The sequence below is a fragment of the Felis catus genome, chromosome F1 (assembly GCF_018350175.1).
Source record: "Felis catus isolate Fca126 chromosome F1, F.catus_Fca126_mat1.0, whole genome shotgun sequence".
NCBI lineage: Eukaryota > Metazoa > Chordata > Mammalia > Carnivora > Felidae > Felis > Felis catus.
The window spans coordinates 59,395,516-59,414,788 of record NC_058384.1 but is presented as its reverse complement, the minus strand read 5'-3'; the positions used below and the strand labels follow the sequence as shown (position 1 = coordinate 59,414,788).

At 47.6% G+C, this 19,273-nt stretch overlaps 1 long non-coding RNA gene across 1 annotated transcript; it reads left to right on the top strand.

Annotated features, from left to right (window-relative positions):
- Positions 1-8,061: 8,061 nt before the first annotated feature.
- On the top strand, positions 8,062-17,307 carry LOC123382845. Its single transcript, XR_006591913.1, has 3 exons — positions 8,062-8,985; positions 15,894-16,059; positions 16,551-17,307. It is a non-coding gene; the product is annotated as an uncharacterized LOC123382845 (long non-coding RNA).
- Positions 17,308-19,273: the final 1,966 nt, after the last annotated feature.

Here is a 19,273-nt window from a genome sequence, read left to right as displayed (position 1 = left end):
AGCTCTCTCCAGGTGGCAGGAATCCTCCCTCTGATAGGACTGTGTCGGTGAGATCGCTTTCCTCTGGTATTTGTTTCTCCCCAGCCAAACTAGGCTGGCACGGCAGGATATTCCCAATTTAGAGTCTCTCTCTTTTTTTCTCCTGCCATCCTGGTAGACTGCTTCTTGCAAACATGGCATGTCTCTGTGATTCCTCATTTAGCCCCACTTTCCCTACTTCTCAAGGCTTGGTACCAGAAAGAATCCGTGGAAAAATCCTTTGACCACACTGTGGTCTGCCCCTGACGGTGTGCCTGTGTTTGCAGAACTCTTTTTCGCTGGCTTTGCCGGAACTCTAAAGCCCTGTGCATCTTCTCTCGGGCCTTCACGCACCCCTGTGAAACCTTTCCTATAGTCTGGGAACTCTCTGTAGATTGTGGGTTGGGTCACTGCTTCCTAATTTCATCAAAGAGGCAGAAATTCTCTCTCTCTCTCTCTCTCTTTTTTTTTTTTTTTTCCGGGTTTGTTATGGAGAGAGGGGAGCACGAGCCAACCAGAAGTGTTTTTTTTTTTTTTTAATTTTTTTTTCAACGTTTATTTATTTTTGGGACAGAGAGAGACAGAGCATGAACGGGGGAGGGGCAGAGAGAGAGGGAGACACAGAATCGGAAACAGGCTCCAGGCTCTGAGCCATCAGCCCAGAGCCTGACACGGGGCTCGAACTCCCGGACCGCGAGATCGTGACCTGGCTGAAGTCGTACACTTAACCGACTGAGCCACCCAGGCGCCCCCAGAAGTGTTCTTCATAGCGGACGTGTGTGTTTGTCCTCCAGAAGGGATGGGTCCTAGCCAGGCTCTGGGATGTCCCAATTCTCTCTGCCTTTGGTACTCACACCTGACGCAGACCCCTGTTTGAGTGTCAGGACTTATGGCTGATCTCCACAAAAGTAATATGGCAAAGGTGATAGGGTGTTATTTCCAAGATTACATTACATAGTATCGTAAACCGTCATCTGGGAGCCCCTGGCTGTGTTTGATGTAGCAGGAGACCTTGTGATAGAGGCCCGTGCGTCCAGGAACTGAGGGTGGATTCTAGCCAAACACCATCTGGGAATGGAGAGCAGCTTTGGGTCCAGAGCTGGCGAGAAACTGAGGCCCTCCGTCCTGTACCCCAGAAGGACCCGAATCCTGCCAACCGCCACGTGAACTTGAAAACCGCTCTTTCCTTCATCAAGCATTGAGATGAGACCTCAGCCCTGGTAGACACCTTGCTCAGGACCTCCAGCCAGTCGGGATCCAGATTTCTGACCCACAGAAACTGAGACGATAAATGTGTGTTGCTTTAGACGCTACGCGCATGGTGGTATTGTCACACATCGACAGAAAACTAACACGGCATGTCAGGCCTGTGCTGGAAACAGACCCTGGCCAGCAGTTCTGCAGGTTCCGGAAGAACGCCACACATCTGCCCGCACGAGGCTGGTGGCTTAGAGTTGAAGGACATTAATTTTGCAATAAAATGCATGTGTGTTCAGGTACCAGGCCTACCTTGGGTTATGTGGTTATTAGGTCAGTTAGGAGCTGTGTAGCCTGAGATGAGTTACTTCATCTATCTGAGTTTTCATTTCCCCTATTTTATTTTATTTTATTTTATTTTATTTTATTTTATTTTTAATATGAAATTTATTGTCAAATTGGTTTCCAGACAACACCCAGTGCTCATCCCAACAGGTGCCCTCCTCAATGCCCATCACCCACCCTCCTCTCCCCTCCCCTCCCTCTTACCCCCCCCATCAACCCTCAGTTTATTCTGTTTTTTAAAAAAATTTTAATTACATTTATTTATTTTTGAGAGACAGAGAGAGACAGCGCACGTGGGAGAGGGACAGAGAGAGAAGGAGACACAGAATCCGAAGCAGGTTTCAGGCTTCAAGCTGACAGCACAGAGCCTGACTCGAGGCTCGAACTCACAAACCATGAGATCATGACCTGAGCCAAAGTCGGGCGCTCAACCGACTGAGCCACCCAGGCGCCCCTATTCTCAGTTTTTAAGAGTCTCTTATGGTTTGCCTCCTTCCTTCTCTGTAACTTTATTTTCCCTTACCCTCCCCCATGGTCCTCTGTTAAGTTTCTCAGGATCCACATAAGAGTGAAAACATATGGTATCTGTCTTTCTCTGTATGGCTTATTTCACTTAGCATAACACTTCCCAGTTCCATCCACGTTGCTACAAAAGGCCATATTTCATTCTTTCTCATCGCCAAGTAGTATTCCATTGTGTATATAAACCACAACTTCTTTATCCATTCATCAGTTGATGGACATTTAGTCTCTTTCCATAATTTGGCTATTGTTGAAAGTGCTGCTATAAACATTGGGGTACGAGTGCCCCTATGCATCAGCACTCCTGTATCCCTTGGGTAAATTCCTAGCAGTGCTATTGCTGGGTCATAGGGTGGATCTATTTTTAATTTTTTGAGGAGCCTCCACATAATTTTAAAACACAAGTGTTAAATGGACTCATATTCTACCACTGAGCAGGAGGTTTGAAAGAAATGTACAAAATTCCTGGCACAAAATAAGCACTGAGGTACTGGGTCCTGGTAGCTGCCCAGCCACCACCAGATTCCAGGGTTTGATTCTCCCCCCGCCAACCCCCGCCCCATCAGGGAAGCCTGCTATAGCAGAAGGAGTACTGGCCTGGGAATCAGAATTTCCGGATTTCAATCCTCTCTGTGCTACGGCTAAGCTGGGTGACCCCGGTCATTTCACCTCTCTGAGCCTAGTTCTTCAACTGAAAGTGATAGTGTTTGTCCCTGTTTATGTCGTGAGGGTCCAGGGAACGGACGTACATCAAATGCTTGTGAGCAGTAACAGGACACAAATGCGACCATTAGTACTGTTAACAAAAATGTATTATAAAAACGGTAACTAAACTCTTGGAGGGAACCTTTACAATGGATACTCCTGGCATCGGTGTGCCAGCCCGGACAGAAGCTAGCCCTGAGCGCTCAGGAGGTGGCCCAGCATGAGCTCCAGAGTGAGACTGCCTGGGTTAAGATCCTCCTCTGAAGCCCGGGAAACGTCTTCCCTCTCTATGCTTCTGCCTCCTCAGCTATAAAACGGGGGTAAGAGCTACCACGTGGTCGTTCTGAGCGTCAGGGTCGTTCTGAGCGTCAAATGTGCCAATGCACTTGAGCGCTAATCTTGGAAACACCTCCCCACGGTACGTGCTCGTCAGTATCAGCTGCAGCCATTATTCTCAGTGACTCCTTCACCATTAGGAAGCGGAAGATGGTCATTGGTCTCGTTACGGTTACATTTCCTGCGCTTTCACCTTTTTTGGTGGGGGGGTGAAGTTCAATCTGGGGTCCTCTTCAGCCGTCTGGCACCGCCTGTTGGTCTCCTTCTGGGGAATTCTACACCTGCTCATTAAACGCGGACTGATTTTGACCAAATCAACTATCATAAGGGACATCAAAAACTACTTAAACTCAATTTGTGATTTAGTCTGCTCTCTTGAAGTCAAGGATGACTAATAAAGCATTTAAAATTGGTATGGGGAAGAAGCTACCAAGATAAATGTGCTCTGCAGCTACAAAAAATAATAAAAGTTCATTGTCTTAGGACAAAATGGCATAAATTTCCCCAAATATCTCGATTGCATGAACTCACTCCCTTTATTGGAAGTGACTGGTAAGGAGATATTCAACTTCATTGAAAACAGATTCCCTGTAGAAGATAATTTCCTCATTATCCTTAGAGGCTCTGGACTCTGCTGTTAGATTCAGAATTCAATTTTGAGTGACTTAAGGGAATAAAACCTTTCTAACTTTTCTTTCTAAATTATGCAAGATCAAAGGCTGAACGCCCCCTTTAAACTAATTTATTATTATAGCATCTCACACTATATCACACATTTAGAAACTAATAGTTTTTCAACAAATTTAACTTGTTACATTAATTCTTAGAAGATTTTTCTAAAATCTCTTGTGAATTATCGTTTTATCTTTGGGTTTTCATGTAATTACCACCAGGTCGATTTACAAGTAGCATAAAATTGCAGACCGAGGAAGCTACTGGGTACCTCCTGCGATACCTCATTGAATCCCTCAGTAGCCCAGTGACTTAGGTGTGTATTTCCTTATTTATATAAGAGGAAACTGAGGCTCTGATAGGTTATCCAGCGTCATGGTGTTAGAAACATCTAAACTCAGCCCTCTTCAGGGGCGCCTGGGCAGCTCAGTCAGTTAAACGTCCGATTTCAGCTCAGGTCATGATCTCAGGGTTCATGGGTTCAAGCCCTCCATTGGGCTCTGTGCTGACAGCTCAGAGCCTGGAGCCTGCTTCAGATTCTGTATCTCCCTCTCTCTCTCTCTCTGCCCTTCCCCCACTCACACTCTGTCTGTCTGTCTCTCTCTCTCTCTTTCAAAAAATAAATAAACATTAAAAACATTTTTTTAACTCACTTTTGTTCAAATTCTTTTTTTTTTTTTAACGTTTATTTATTTCTGAGAGAGAGACAGAGTACGAGCAGGAGAGGGGCAGAGACGGCATGGGGTGGGGAGGGACACAGAATCCGAAACAAGTTCCAGGCTCCCAGCCGTCAGCACAGAGCCCAAAGCGTAGCTCAAACCTGCAAACTGAGAGATCATCACCTGCGCTAAAGTTGAATGCTTTACTGACTGAGCCACCCAGGCACCCCATTTTTTTTTGGTAAATTTTTTTAACATTTATTTATTTTTGAGAGCGAGAAAGTAGGAAAACGGCAGGGAGAGAGGGAGACACAGATATCGAAGCAGGCTCCAGGTTCCGAGCTGTCAGCACAGAGCCCGGCGCGGGGCTCGAACTCACAAACCGTGAGGTCATGACCGGAGCCAAAGTCAGACGCTTCACCGACTGAGCCACCCAGGCATCCGAGTTCTATGCAAATTCTAAGCCGTCGTTCTTTCTACCACAGATGTCAACCCCGCTATCATTAAACACCTTTTAGTGACACTCCGTCCCAGCCCATGACACAGATGAAAAACCCAAGTCTAGAGGAGGTGGGGGGGCGGGGCTGCTGGTCTGGGCTCCACTGTGAGTTGGTGGCAGGTGTGGTGCTCAGTGGGCGACAGATCTGGGTTGTCCGTTTGCCACACACCTGAGATGTGACACTTATTCAAACTCCTTGAGTTTCAGCTTTCTTACCTATAAAATGAGAACAAACTTCCATCATAAGGATGTTCTGAGGGTTAAACCAGCTCAGGAGCGGCCGAATACTCATACGCTAGTTAGTGCCTGGCATCTGGGAAGTGATGAATTAAAGGTAATTGTTTTCATTAACACTGGTAATAATAACGTGAAATAGAACTTAGCTCCGTGAGTTCCGATAGAGGATTGTTCTAATTTGTCATCACTCTAGTCCAACATACCAACTTTATGCCTGGTGCACTTTATTCTACCTATGGGTTTCTTCGTGCCTTTATGTAAACAGATCGGCCTTGCTTTAGGCTGCATTAACTTGCAAATAGAATGTATTTACATATGTCTCCTATGGACACAGGCTGATGCCATTATATCCTGGCACTGGCCAGTAATCTCCCAAACCTCTTGAGAAATTTGGGGGTGGGCTTTTGCTCTCTGCAGCCTCCGGGACCCCACCCTGCTGTTCCCTCTGATGGGTCAGGCCTGGCAGGTCCAGGTTCATTACTGACTCCCTGGGCTCCCTGGCAGTCGGGGCCCTGTTAATTTGCCTGCATCTCAGCTGCCCAACCCCCACCCCCTTTCTGGCAGCCGCTGCCCCCACAGCTTTTTGATCAAATCATAGTAGCTCTTAACCGTCCACGGCTACGTGTCTTTCTTTTTCTCTGCGAGGGAAGTTCGGCCTGAGGATCACTTTGTACTGTTTATTTAACACACCTCCCATTTGTCAGTGGGTTTCCACCTGCACCTCTCCTTCCTGCTGTGCCGGGGCAGATGTACCAAAGAAGCCCTTACTGTTCTCCTAATCCCTCCCATGGCTGTTTGTTTCTGTTTTTTCCTATCCTTATCTTCCCCCCGCTCCCCTGTAAGCGTTTACCAATTCTTACCTTCCTCCCTTCGATTTCCCTAAGTACAAATGGTTGTTTAACCCCTTGATCGTAGATGCTTTATTTACAAGGTTTTTTTCCCCCTATTTTTCTCATGTTCCTGCTCCCATTCGCCTGACATTAGTTTTAGAAGAACTCTCTTGTTCATCCCCAAGTGTGTCTTTAAAGGGCAGAGTCGAGAGTGTAAGGAGAGTAACGCAGTGGCTGCTGCTCTTTGCATTGGATGCCTTGTATCTACATTTGTCCTCTCTCTACACCATCTACATTTATTCTAGAACTATATCATCTACATCAGTTCCGTGTCGTCTAAATCTATCCTTATTATCATCTCCATCTATTCTGTATCCTCACCAGGTTACAGTATTTATCGCTCATAAACCCTCCAGAATTTCAAAACGATGTTAATGACAGGGGACTAAGCGTCCTGCAATGCCACCTCCAGCCCCTGCGTCTCCGCCGGGAAAGTTCTACTCACTCTTCGATGTGCGTTTCAAGTCTCCCCTCACCGTGAAATCTTCCCAGACCGTGTCTGAGAATCACAAGGGCACTTCGTATTTGACTCTCGGATTTCGGTATTGGATGAGATAGTTTTCCATCGCACCGTGTGCTCTTTTCTGTTGTGTTCTTTTCATGACTTGACTGTTTCGTACGTGCAGCTTCGCACTCCTGACATACGCTTTCGATCACTTCAAGGTAGGGCCACCAATGGTTTAGACATCCTTCACGCTCCCATCTTCAGCTGCTAGACTCTTTCCTGGGCATCAGAACGCCCCCACGGACCTGCCTTCAAAAGATTCCTGGGTCTTTTCCCAGCCCAGCTGAATGAGAAACTCCACGTGTGGGGATATGAAATCTTTTGTTTAAATGAACTCTCAGGGGCTCGAAGAGTCAACCCAAGTTTGCTAACAGCTCCATTTGCAGACTGTAAAACACCTTGAAGATTTCTCTTCTTTTCCATTCTCACCGTCCGCCCAATGAAGCAAGGTCCGTATCACCCAAAACACACATGTACACGCACACACACACCTCTTTTTAAAAAATGTAATATTTGGACACCAAATAAATATGAACGAATACTTAGTACGTGCCAGGCACTGTGGTGCATGCAGAGGGAAACAGACCATGACGTCTGTCCTTGAAGAGTTGACAATAGAGAGGAAGACACACAGAGGCGTCCCGCACTTAACGAGAGAACAAGGCTATGGACAAAAATGAGGCCAAAGAGCTAGCCTGCCTCAAGGCTGTGCTGGGAACACACGTGTCATGGTTTAAGTGCTGTCTCCATCCTGTCCCACGAACGGCAGGCGTGGAGTTAACTTGTCTTCAATTACGGAGATGGGGGGAGATGCATGCAAGCCCTCAAGCAAGCAAACAAACAAAGGAAAGATATCAATGCTCAGTCATTTCCCATTGGGCCATGCATCTTCCATGAACCAGGCCCATGGATGTCACCCTCCATCCAAGAGCAAATGCAAGCAGGCTGTGCTCAGTGCATGGTGCCCAGCAGACATCGGCAAGTGGCAAGTGTCATTGACCGGCTGAGGCCTCTCAGTCGGTGCCTGGCCAAAACACCACCGTCCTCATGTCTACTCAGGACCCAGGCTTGGGGCAGACACTCAAAACCTACGTTCTCTGGTCTCACGAGTCAATTCCCCGGGGCAGCGACGGTACCGATTCATGATGGCCCGTCGATCCATGGGGGTTGGCATCCTGTCCTGACCTCTTCAGCTTTCTCATTTCTCGAAACAGAGCCCGTCATTTCAGAACATCTAACACTTGAAAACAGCTTATTGTGGTGGTGCCATGGCAACAAAAACAGGCTCTCCCCCATTTGTACCAAACAAGGGCGAGGGGTGTTTGACGAGCACATAGAAACGCGTCCGTAGTTTGGTACGGGGATCATTTAACTAAATGGGCAGGAAGACACTTCTGCCTCTGCAGATTGCCAGAGTTGATCCCTAGCCTCTGGGAGCCTTGAAATGAGGCGAGTGCAGGAATTCGGGGCGGCTGGCTTCTGTCAGTCATCGTTTCCCCATGTGTCTGTCGCGTGGACATTCTTTGCTGGTGATGTGGCGAATATTTATGCTAATGCCTTGGCCCGGGGTAATATTTTGATCAGACAGCGGCTCCTGAATCTCTGGGTCGCTTGTCTAAGTCCCCCTCGTGGCTTCTGCAAGTGGCAGTGGGAGGTTCATATTAGACCAGCGTTTTCCAAACCTGGCTGTACATTAAAAGAGGCTGGGTGGCGTGTGAAAAAATACAGATTCCAGAGACCTAGCACGACCTACTGATCGAACATCGTGTGCTGGAGGGGCCCAGCAACCTGGCTTTGGAACCCGCTGCCTGGCGATTTCAGCGTAGGCAGGCCTGTCGCTGAGACTGAGAACCAGAAGCTCGGCCACGGCCCCTCTAGCTTCGCCGAGTGTGGATTCGGGGTCTCCTGACCCCCTCCCTGCTCTGCCCGGCAGCGCTCCACCACCACCCGCCCCACACACAAGGAACCTGTCGGCCCCTTTCTTTGGTGACTCCTTCGGGCCTCGGGGAGGTCTCGGAATTTTGTGGACGTTCAGCAAACGAGCCCTTTGCTCCAGCGTTTGCGGGTGGCTCATCAACACCTATGTCAGATTGCTGAGCAACGGTGGTTCCTTCCAGGATGATATGCTGCCTCTGTAGAGCACTTAAAAAGCTCATCTTCGGGCACTTGTACTCACTTTCACACGGCGCTGGAATCGCGAGCCCTTTCTGTCCGTCTCGCCGTGTGAGTTGGAGTCAGCAGAGGGGACACAGATGGGAATGATGTTGACCCGCGAGATCTGCAGCAACAAAATCAGACAAGGGCTTAGAAGCATCTTTCTGCCCATAAATCCTCCAGTCCGGTGTCTCTTGCTGAGTAAAGCAATCTCCGAGTCACCCAGGAGAGTAAGATTTATGCCAGGTGAGAGGGAACAAACAGTCAGCTGATTTCCTGTGTGTGGACAGATGCGGGAGGGCAGAGTGGCTCAGCCCAGGGCCCCCGGGGCAGGTCTGCCGTCGAATCCTGGATCCCTCACTTACCAGACAGACTGGCTGAGAAAATCCTCTAGGGACTGATTTTCCCACCATAAAATGTGGATGAGAACAGTCCTATATCATAGGGTTACTTTAGAGGTCAAATGTAAAACTCTGTTACAGCACTCTAGTACATAGTAGGCGTTCAGAAAACGCAAGAGTAGAGCTAATGTGATTTCTCCATAAACATAAAATATAATGTGGGGTGTCTGGGTGGCTCAGTCGGTTGAGCGTCCGATTTCGGCTCAGGTCATGATCTCACAGTCCACCGTCTGGGTTCGAGCCCCACGTCAGGCTCCATGCTGACCACTCAGAGCCTGGAGCCTGCTTCGGATTCTGTGACTCCCTCTTTCTGCCTCTCCCCTGCTCGTGCTCTTTCTCTCTTAAAAATAAATAAACATTAAAAAAAATTTTTTTTAATTTCAAATGTAATGTAATTAGTGTTACTGTCTGTCACTGCTCCCCTTCCAGTGCTCCCCTGACTGACCACATCATGTGTGTCTGTCAGTTACAGGATTTCCATCTCATGGACAGAAGTGGATCAACAGCTTCTGCCCACCTCTCTTTTCCATTCACCCTGCAGCCCACACCCTTCCCTCAGGTTACAACACTATTGCTTTGGTCCTACCTGTCTGTGGGAGCCCGCCATCTTGTGAACACGCCCCTGGCACCTTGAGTGCATTTAGGTACTTGCCAAGTCGCCGTCGGAAATCATCCGATTGGGAGCCAGGGTTCACCTTCTGCCAAAGCGGTCTTTCTTTCCATTGATTTTAGCTAGGTCTCTCTAAGTGTGGCCTCTGCTAGCATTGTTAGCTTATGGGATTGCCATGACAACGAAATGGAATGATGTTCAAACGTACTTAGTACGGTTCCCGGCATGTGGCCATGCTCAAAACATGCTCCTGGTTTTCATTATTAGACCTTCAGAGCTGGGGGCAAGGTCTTGGTCTGTGGTTGTTCCCAAAAGGCCGCCATGCTTTGCAAACCTGCCCTCAGCTGTGAGCTCCTCTCTTTGATGGAAGCACTTTATCTTCTTTGAACTTGCCTACTTGCAACATTTTATGACCTTTACTCGTCCACACACCCGCACTCCCAAAACTTTTTTTTCATTTTTCATTACATACTTAAAAAGTATACATATTTTTTGTCAAAATTCGAAGAATACAAAAATATATACATCTAAAAACGAATCTGTCCCATTTCACATTTTAGAATGTAAACTTCCGAACTTCCCCCGAGGATGTATTTGTACACCATAGAAGGTTTTTCTGTTTCCTTTCTTTTTTCTTTCTTTTCAAAAACGGGCTCACACTAGACATAGTATCCCATGACTTGTTTTTTTATGGGGTTATTTTTGGTTTTTCTTGCTCAACAAATACCATGAATGTTCTTCCATGTTGTAAAAAACTCAAATGTAGACGTGCCTTTTATAGTATTGTTTCCAAATTTTTCTATTGCAGCTAATTCTGTCTGGTTTCAATACTGATAGGATTTTTATGAAAGCGCTCCACCTTAACATTAATTTTGAGCTTATTCTGGGATTCTAGGACCTGAGGGACTCATTGGGGGCAGGTGAGAGACAGACAGTGAAGTGAGTGCTGTGATGAGGAGATAATAGGGTGTGATGCTATCAAACCTGGTTTAAAATCTGGAAACTGCAGGGAACCTGGTGACTCGGTCGGGTAAGCGTGTGACTTCAGCTCAGGTCATGATCTCACCGGTTGTGAGTTCAAGCCCCACGTCAGGCTCTGTGCTGACAGCTTGGAGCCTGGAGCCTGCTTTGGATTCTGTGCCTCCCTCTCTGCCTGCCCCTCCCCCACTTGCACCCTCTCTCTCTCTCTCAAAAATACATAAACATTAAAAAACATTTTTTAAAATCAGAAAACTGCGTTCATAGTCTCGGTGCACTGATTGACGGTAGATAAGAATCGACCTGTTCTAGAGATGGGAAAGATGGGGTGGGGGACAGTTTGTAAATCACTTTATGCCTGTACGGTTCTGCTTAAACCCAAATGCTCTGCCAGACTGTTTTTCCACTGAGAAACATTGTTCTTTCTCTTCGAGAATGGTGCTCTCAGGAATTATACCGAGAACAGCTGGTCAACTTCACATTGAGCAAAAAACAAAAAAACAAAAAAACAAAAAAACAAAAAAACAAAACACTTTTCGTAAGTTTGTGGTGCAAAGTTACTTCATGGGCCGCTGGGTCAAAGTGTTCTCTGGGACAGCTGGTTGAGCCCTGAACAGGGAGACACTCGCAGGGAGGGAAAGACGTAGGTGGACAGGTTCCTGGCCCATTAGGAACTCTACCCGCCCACCTGCATTTACCAGTGCTGCATTGAACACCCGCTGTTGGGCAGGTGAGGGGTCCACACCCGGGATCCCGTGGCAAGCACAGATTCGAGGCAGAAACAGACAGATGCGACCCTGAAGGAGCTCCTCGATCACGGGGACGGATTACAAGGCGGAGAGCTACGGACGGTCACAGGGTTTGTCCAAAGTGCTTCTGAGAAATTAATCTGAAGAAAAGCCTCCAAGCAGGCAGGCTGACTTCTGTTTAGGGAGCACGGTGGAGGGCCTGTGAGCTAACAGGTGCACCTGGCTGGCATCGTGCAGTCCGGCACGGAATGAAGCGGAACAAACCCAGGCCACGTAGGGCAGCCTCATGCTGACAAAGCGGTCATAGAGGGAGGGGCTCTCCATCTGAGATCGGCAAGCCTCTCTGCTTAGCCTAAAAGGAGTCACTGAAATGCAAGGGATGCCCCCACATGGTTGCTCTAGTGCTCCCCGAGCCTGAGGACGGGAGGTGGGTAGGACAGCAGGTGTATATGTATGTATGTCTATATCTATACCCTCTGTACCTAAATCTATTTGAAACCAAAGCCAACTTCTTTGGTCTATGCATAGAGAGTGGTCCCAACTCCCGTAAATTGCTCACTCACCTTGGTCAAGTCACAAATCTCTCCAGGCCTCGGAGTTCACTTTTCTGCGTAATGGGTACGGAAAATGTCCTTCTGAGCAGAGTTCTGGGGGCGGGAGCAGTAAAATAAAGCCTAAGGGCGCACAAGAGTGGGGTCTTTCTTATCGCGCCCTGTATCGCGGTGCCTAGCCCAGCGCCAGGCACACAGCGACTGCCAAAGGTAGATGATCTGTGTGGCTCAGTGAGGCACCAGCAGCTCCCCAAACACTCCACACTAGCCGTGCCCATTCCGAAATATCCGTGTTAGTGCTTTCTCCTTGTCGGAGCGTCGTTCTGGATTTTGTGGGAATGGATGCCTACATCCTTGGCATGAGGTGTCGAGTGTAGAGAATATCGTCCTATTTCCATTAACAAGAATGGCCTGGCCCCTCTCTGCCTCTACATGCCTTCCTTCTCTTTCCTCCTTCTGCCTCCACCTTCACTCCTTCTCGAAGTCTATTATTCATTCTCAAAAATACCCACTGGACAGCCAAATCCTACAGAACATCTGCTCCCATAAAGAAGTGGCACCCGCCCAAATGTCTCCAGACCTCCCTTAATGGTTTTAGGATTCCCTGCTGTCTTACCCGTTCCATTTCTTTCTTTCTTTTTTTTTTTTTAATGTTTATTTCTTTTTTAGAGAAGGAGAGAGAGAGAGACTGAGCAGGGGAGGGGCAGAGAGAGAGGGAGACACAGAATCTGAAGCAGGCTCCAGGCTCTGAGCTGTTAACACAGAGCCCGATGTGAGGCTCAAACTCACGAGCAGCGAGATCATGACCTGAGCCAAAGTCAGACGCTCCACCAACAGAGACATCCAGGTGCCCCTGCCCATTCCGTTTCTGTTCCAGAATCTCAACTGGCAGCCACATTCCGTTTCTTCTGGCTCTTATTCTCCAGCGTCTTTCACCTATCTCCTTTCCCAGAGCGGGGAGCCAAAGAAGAAGCCTTCAGGCCCGGCCCCAGCCCTCAAGGAGCCCATGGTCTCTAACGGTGACTTCACAGAGCATGGTGGCACGGTGGGGACCATCTGTGCAAGCCGCCGTGCAGGGCCTTCACAAGCAAGCAGAGATGCTTCTGGAGGGATGATGGAGCTCCTGACTCCCTTGGCAGGGCTAGCATCGGGGTGTTCGAGGGCCCAGAGCTGGGCCCCTGCAGGGGGAGTGGGTGGGCAGAGCCTTCTCAGCCCCATGCAGAGTGTGCGTGGCTAAGGCTTGCCTCAGGGCTGAAGCACCTCGCAAGGGTTGAAGCACCCCATCGTGTCTTGGGGGCAGGACCCATCCCCAGCTCCTAGTGGATGCCTTGTCTCAACCGCACAGAAGTTGGGTGCTGGCCAAATCTTCCCCAAAGCAACATTCCGGAAACCCACCTGGATCTGAAGTATATCTCCCCGGGGTAGTTTTAGACAAGAGAATGTTCTCCAGGACCAAGCGTCTCTTCTTTTCCCAGCCTGCAGGCTAGAGGTGTGGGACGCTCCTAGGGAGGGACCAGCTGCCTGCAGGGGAGTTTCAGGACAGTGTAAGGAGTCCTGATGGTCACCCAGATCCTCCCCTTGTGAAGAGCACCAAGAATCAGACAGGTTTCCCCACTTGGGGCGGAGCGGAAAGTCTACATCTTGCAGGGTGAGCACAGGAGGGTAGCTGCGAGGAGGCTCCGTCTTCTTCCTGAGACTCATACAGCTCCAGGGTGAGAGAAGCTTCCCTCAGAGGGGACAAAATGAAGGATGTGCCCAAGCTAACTACTCAACACAATCAAGGGTTCAATCAGAAAAGCAGAGCCACTCTGCTGATGAGGGATGAGGAACTTACCAGAGGAATTAGTTCTTGCACACGTGTGGAAAAGCATGGGGAAGTAAAGGTCTGAAAAGGAGATTCAGAAGTCGAGAGAAATGTTGTTAGTCAGTCCTCCCAGGGTGCCCGTGTGGGTGGACAAGACAGAGCTTGCAGAAGAATCTGGATGCTAGCTCGTGCAGTAGGACTGTGAGCAGGGGCTGGTGTTTCTGGAAGGCTGTCTTTTTGTATCTGTGAGCTCACAGCCCGATGGTCGGCCTGGGTCGCTGTTGGTCAACAGGGATGGAGTTGGGAGGGAAAGCAGGATAAACCGGGCTCCATGGACACTCCATATCGGTCTCAAGATAACCTTTGGAGCCTCATGGCTGCCGCTGCACCCCTGCCTCACAGATGTCGTGTCCGTTCTCTTTTGACCAACTCCAACCCGGAGCCATACAGAGATGAGGTCTGGGGAAGGTAATTCCAGCTAAGCCAAGGGGACGCAGTGTTAAACCACCACAGCCAGTGAATGTTCTCGGCACTCTGCTATTCACTGGGTGCGAGGGCAGAGTTCCAAGAGGTCCTGGGACATTAAAACGTGTGAAGGCCCAGACTCGGGCAACATGACCTCACCTTTTGGGAGATCTGTAGATGGCTCGGCATGATCGGGCCATAGAGCGCAAGATGGCGAGCGATGGGAGATGGCTGAGTGGTGGCTGGGGCCACTTTATTTTGTGGTGTTTATCACAGTAGGAAGTTTGGGCTTTATCTTATCAGAAAGAAGGAAAAGTAAGATGAAAACAGAGAGGGAGACAAACCATAAGAGACTCTTAAAGACAGGGAACAGGGGCACCTGGATGGCACAGTCCGTTGAGCGTCTGACTTCAGCGGACAGGTCATGATCTCGCTATTAGGGAGCTCGAGCCCCACATCAGGTTGCTGTTGTCAGCCTGTCAGTGCAGAGTCCACTTCGGATCTTCTATACCCCTCTCTCTGCTCCTACCCCCCTTGCGCTGTCTCAAAAATAAACATTAAATAAATAAATAAGTAAATATAACAAACCTGAGGGTTGCTGGAGGGGAGGGGAGCTGGGTAGGGAGGATGGGCTATATGGGCAAAGGGCATTAAGGAGGGCACTTGTTGGGATGAGGACTGGGTGTTATTCGTAAGTGATGAATCACTGGGTTCTACTCCTGAAACCGATACTATGCTGCGTGTGAACTAACTTGAATTTAAATTAAAAAAAAAAAAAGAGTTGCAAGCAGGGGAAGGAAAACGAGCACATTTGCATTTGAGAAAGATCATTCCGGTTGTGGTGTGGTGATAGTGGTTTAGAGGGGGCAAACCCAGTGGCTGCTGTGGGGGCTCAGAGCTGGGAGAGGCATCTACCTCTACATGAATTTACATCTAAGGGATGGAGAGGCAGACCAAAGGAAGAGGTATCAAGGAAGGAGAAATGTTGAGCCCCGGACCTTGACTGGACACGGGAATGTGAGACAGAGGGGGACAGAGGAGACGCTAAGATATTTTACTGGGACCACTGGGTCGATGTGAGTGCTGTTCATTAAGATAAGGGAGCCTGGGAGGGGTTTGGATAGGAAGGGAATGAGTTCTATCTGGGGCATGTTGATTCAGAGACACCTGCTGGATACATGGGTCCGGAGGTCAGGGAGGAGGAAGTTCTGAAGATCCAGATGGTGGGGCATCAGCACATTCCAGGGTTCTTAACTCTGTGCACTCATGGACCCCTGAGAGAACGTGATGAAGGCTATTTTCATCAGAAAAATGCACATGTTGGGATGCCTGGGTAGCTCAGTTGGTTGAGCATACGACTTTGGCTCAGGTCACGATCTCCCAGTTCATGCATTTGAGCCCCGCGTTGGGCTCTGTGCTGACAGCTCAGAGCCTGGAACCTGCTTGGGATTCTGCTTCTCCCTCTCTCTCTGCCCCTCTGCCCACTCATGCTCTGTCTCTCTCTCTCTCTCTCTCAAAAATAAATAAATAAACATTAAAAAAAAAAAACTAAAGAAAAAAATGCATATATGTACAAACATCTGCATATATTTTCAGAGGTTACACAGATCACGTGGAGTCTGGCTGCAGAACCCTCAGGGACCAAAGTGTGTGCCTGGCGTCTGGATGGAGCATGACAAGGACATGAGCATCAAACCTTTGGGAGAGTAAGGGAGGAGGAGCTCCGGGGGAGGAGCTAAGCCATCTGCCCAGGAATGTGGAGGTAAAAGTCAAAGTGATGCGATTCAAGGAGAACATGGTAATGTCATGAAACCATAGAAAAGGCAAGTAAGAGAAAGGCTGCAGATATCCATTCCGTTTAGCAAAAGGGAGAAATTTAAATGTGGAAGAGGAGGGGCCGCTGGACCCCAAATAGGCATGTACAGGAAATGGGGGCTAAGGGGAAGTAGAGGGGATCCAGAGCCCAAAGGGAGGACTCAGACAACGGGGCAGGAAAGAAGGAGGCGTACATGTAGGAGATCTACTGGGGGGAGGAGGAGAGGGGAGGAGGCACTGGGGAGAATTCGAGGTGCTGTTCTCCGGGTCTTTGCCTCTGTACCGAGGGAGACGCTGGAGGCCAGCTGGTGGGAGGACCCGCTGGCTATAACTGTGAATTCAGGCTTCCCGGAAGCCAGGACCAAAGTGGACTGGGGTAAATTATACGGTTCTGTCCGTCCAAAATAAATGTTTATTTCAACATTTGATTTATTTCAGATGTATCTTCAACACAGAGGGCACTTCAGCCCAATCTGACTCGTGGGAGCAGCTCAGCCCAGTCCGCACCTCATGCTGGACTCTATGTAAAAGGGGGACCCAGCTAAGCCCCTCCAGTAGCAGGCAGAGCCCTGAACTGGTCTCCTGCCCTTGTCTCTGTTGCCATGCCTCTCCCAGCTCCAGAACACCAGCCGTTACTCTCCACCACTCTCCCCTCTCACTTCAGGTTGGAGGCTGAACTCCGAACGTCTCAGGAATGACACTGACTTTACAAATCAGCAGCCCCCTCGCCCCTGCTCCCCACCCTCCGCCACCACATAATCTCAGGGAACACGCCTGAGGGTGTGACCCAGCCCTGAGACCTTCCACCAGGCATCACGGGTCCTGTCCTGGGCAACATCCTGTGTAACCAGTTAGGAAAAATTTGATTCAGCCTTGGAGCAAATGAAAAAGTAACTACAGTTCACACTTGTCATGTCGTGAGAAGACCTGAAAAAAAATTATCTTGTTGACATAAGGAAGTAAGAATTTTAAGTGCTGTGTTGGTGAATATATAGATATTTTCTTATCCAAGCGTAATTGACATACAATGTCCTATTAGTGCTAGGTGTATACCACAGCATTTAATATTTTTATTCACTACGAAATGATCCCCATGCTAAGCCTAGTTATCATCTGTCGCCATACAACCTTGCTACAATATTATTGACTGTACTCCCTATGCTGCACATTACATCCCCCTAACTTATTTATTATATAACCGGAAGTTTGTACCTCTTCATATCTTTCACCTGTTTTTCCAGCCCCAAACCCCGCCCCCCTCGCCCCGCCCTGATCCGATAACGAACAGCCTATTTCCTGGATCTGTGAGTCTGTGTCTGTTTTGTTTTGTTCCTTGGAGATATGGAGATATAGAGTGATATCTTAGTGATATAGAGAAGGGCAGGTTGGAGAATGTTTACTCTCTCATGAGGGGGGGCGGGGAGCACAGTGAACAAAAAAGCTCTGACTCTTGCCCAAAGCCAATGGGGTAAAGGTCTTAGTTTCAGTGATGTTATCATGATTGTAACTCCTGTCTTTAACTTTTACTGATACGCAGTAGGAGATTCTCCATAATATTTAACCATGGAGTTCTGTTTTAATGTTTCTTATTTTGAAACACAAATCACACAAGAATAAAGAACATTTCCTACCTGAAGCGTTTGAAAGGAAATTGCTAATCTCTTGCCCCATCACATCCAATTACTCTAGTATTTCCCACAAATGAGCCTACTCTATAAAACCTCAATTCAATCATCAAAATAAGGAAATTAACATTAATACATTACCATCTAGCCCTCAGATTCCCTGTTGCTCAATAATGTCATTTGCAGTGAAAGGGGCCAGTACGGAATCACACACTGCATTTGATCGTCATGTTTTTTTAGTCGTCTTCTGTCTAGAATAGATCTTTAGCCTTTTTTTGACTCTCAGATGCTGGAATTTTTGAAGGAACAAGCCAATAGTTTTGTAGCACGACCTTCAGTTTAGGTTTGATGATTCTTCACACCTACGTTCAGGTTATATGCATCTTGGGAAGGAATATCACAGAAGGGATGCTGAGTTCTTCATATTGTGTCTCCTCATCAGGTGTCACACAATTTGTTTTTAATTTTTTTTATGTTTATGTATTTCTGAGAGAGAGAGAGAGTAAGAGCACAAGTGGAGGAGGGGCAGAGAGAGAGGGACACACAGAATCCGAAGCAGGCTCCAGGCTCTGAGCCGTTCAGCACAGAGCCCCATGCGGGGCTCAAACCCACAAACTGTGAGATCATGACCTGAGCTGAAGTCAGATGCTCAACCAACTGAGCCACCCAGGCGCCCCTGGTGTCACACAATGTTTGCTTGTTCTATCGCTGCTGAGTTACTTCGATCATTGATCAAGGCTGTGTCTGCCAGACGTCTCCACAGACAAATTCTCCTCTCCACCTTTTTCTCTTATAAAGCATTCAGGAAGGAGAAACTATAAAACCATGTAGATATCTCATTTCTCATCAACCACTCAATGTATCAGGTTATTTATTTATATCTGTATGTGCTCATGGAAGTCTATGGTATTCAATCAGTTACAATCCCTCATTACCCTTATTTGGATGTTCAAATTGTCCTCAATTTGACTGGTGCGAATCCCTTCGAGCAGGTTTCTGTATCCTTTTGTCATGTTTTCATTGTTCTGGTTGTTTTGGTTGAGAATGCTATTTAGAAGTCAAGTTCTGGGTACCAGGTGTATTCATTGCAAACGGGGTGTCACTGATCCCAGGTCCTTTCTGAGGACAGATTGAGGGGACATATGTATGCTAATATACACATGTATACACACATTAACTTTCGGATTCATTTCTAGAATTATTTCTGTATTAGTAAATATGGGAAATATTTAATATTTATTTTTGTATTTAACTATGTAAATTATTCGTTAATAATAATACCTAATTTAATAACAGTTTATACAATATAATATATTTAATATAAAGTTTAATATGAATATTATTTAACCTTTAAATAATGTAAGTGTTATTTAATACTGAATTCGTTATTAAAATACTTGAGTTCATATGAATAACTCTAATTCCCATCAAACAGTATTGAATTGGTTCCAGTGTTCCTCCTTCCAATACCTGTAACTCCCTCCTTCAACGGTGAACACCTGGTTCTCATGACCTTTAATATAGCTACTCATTTCA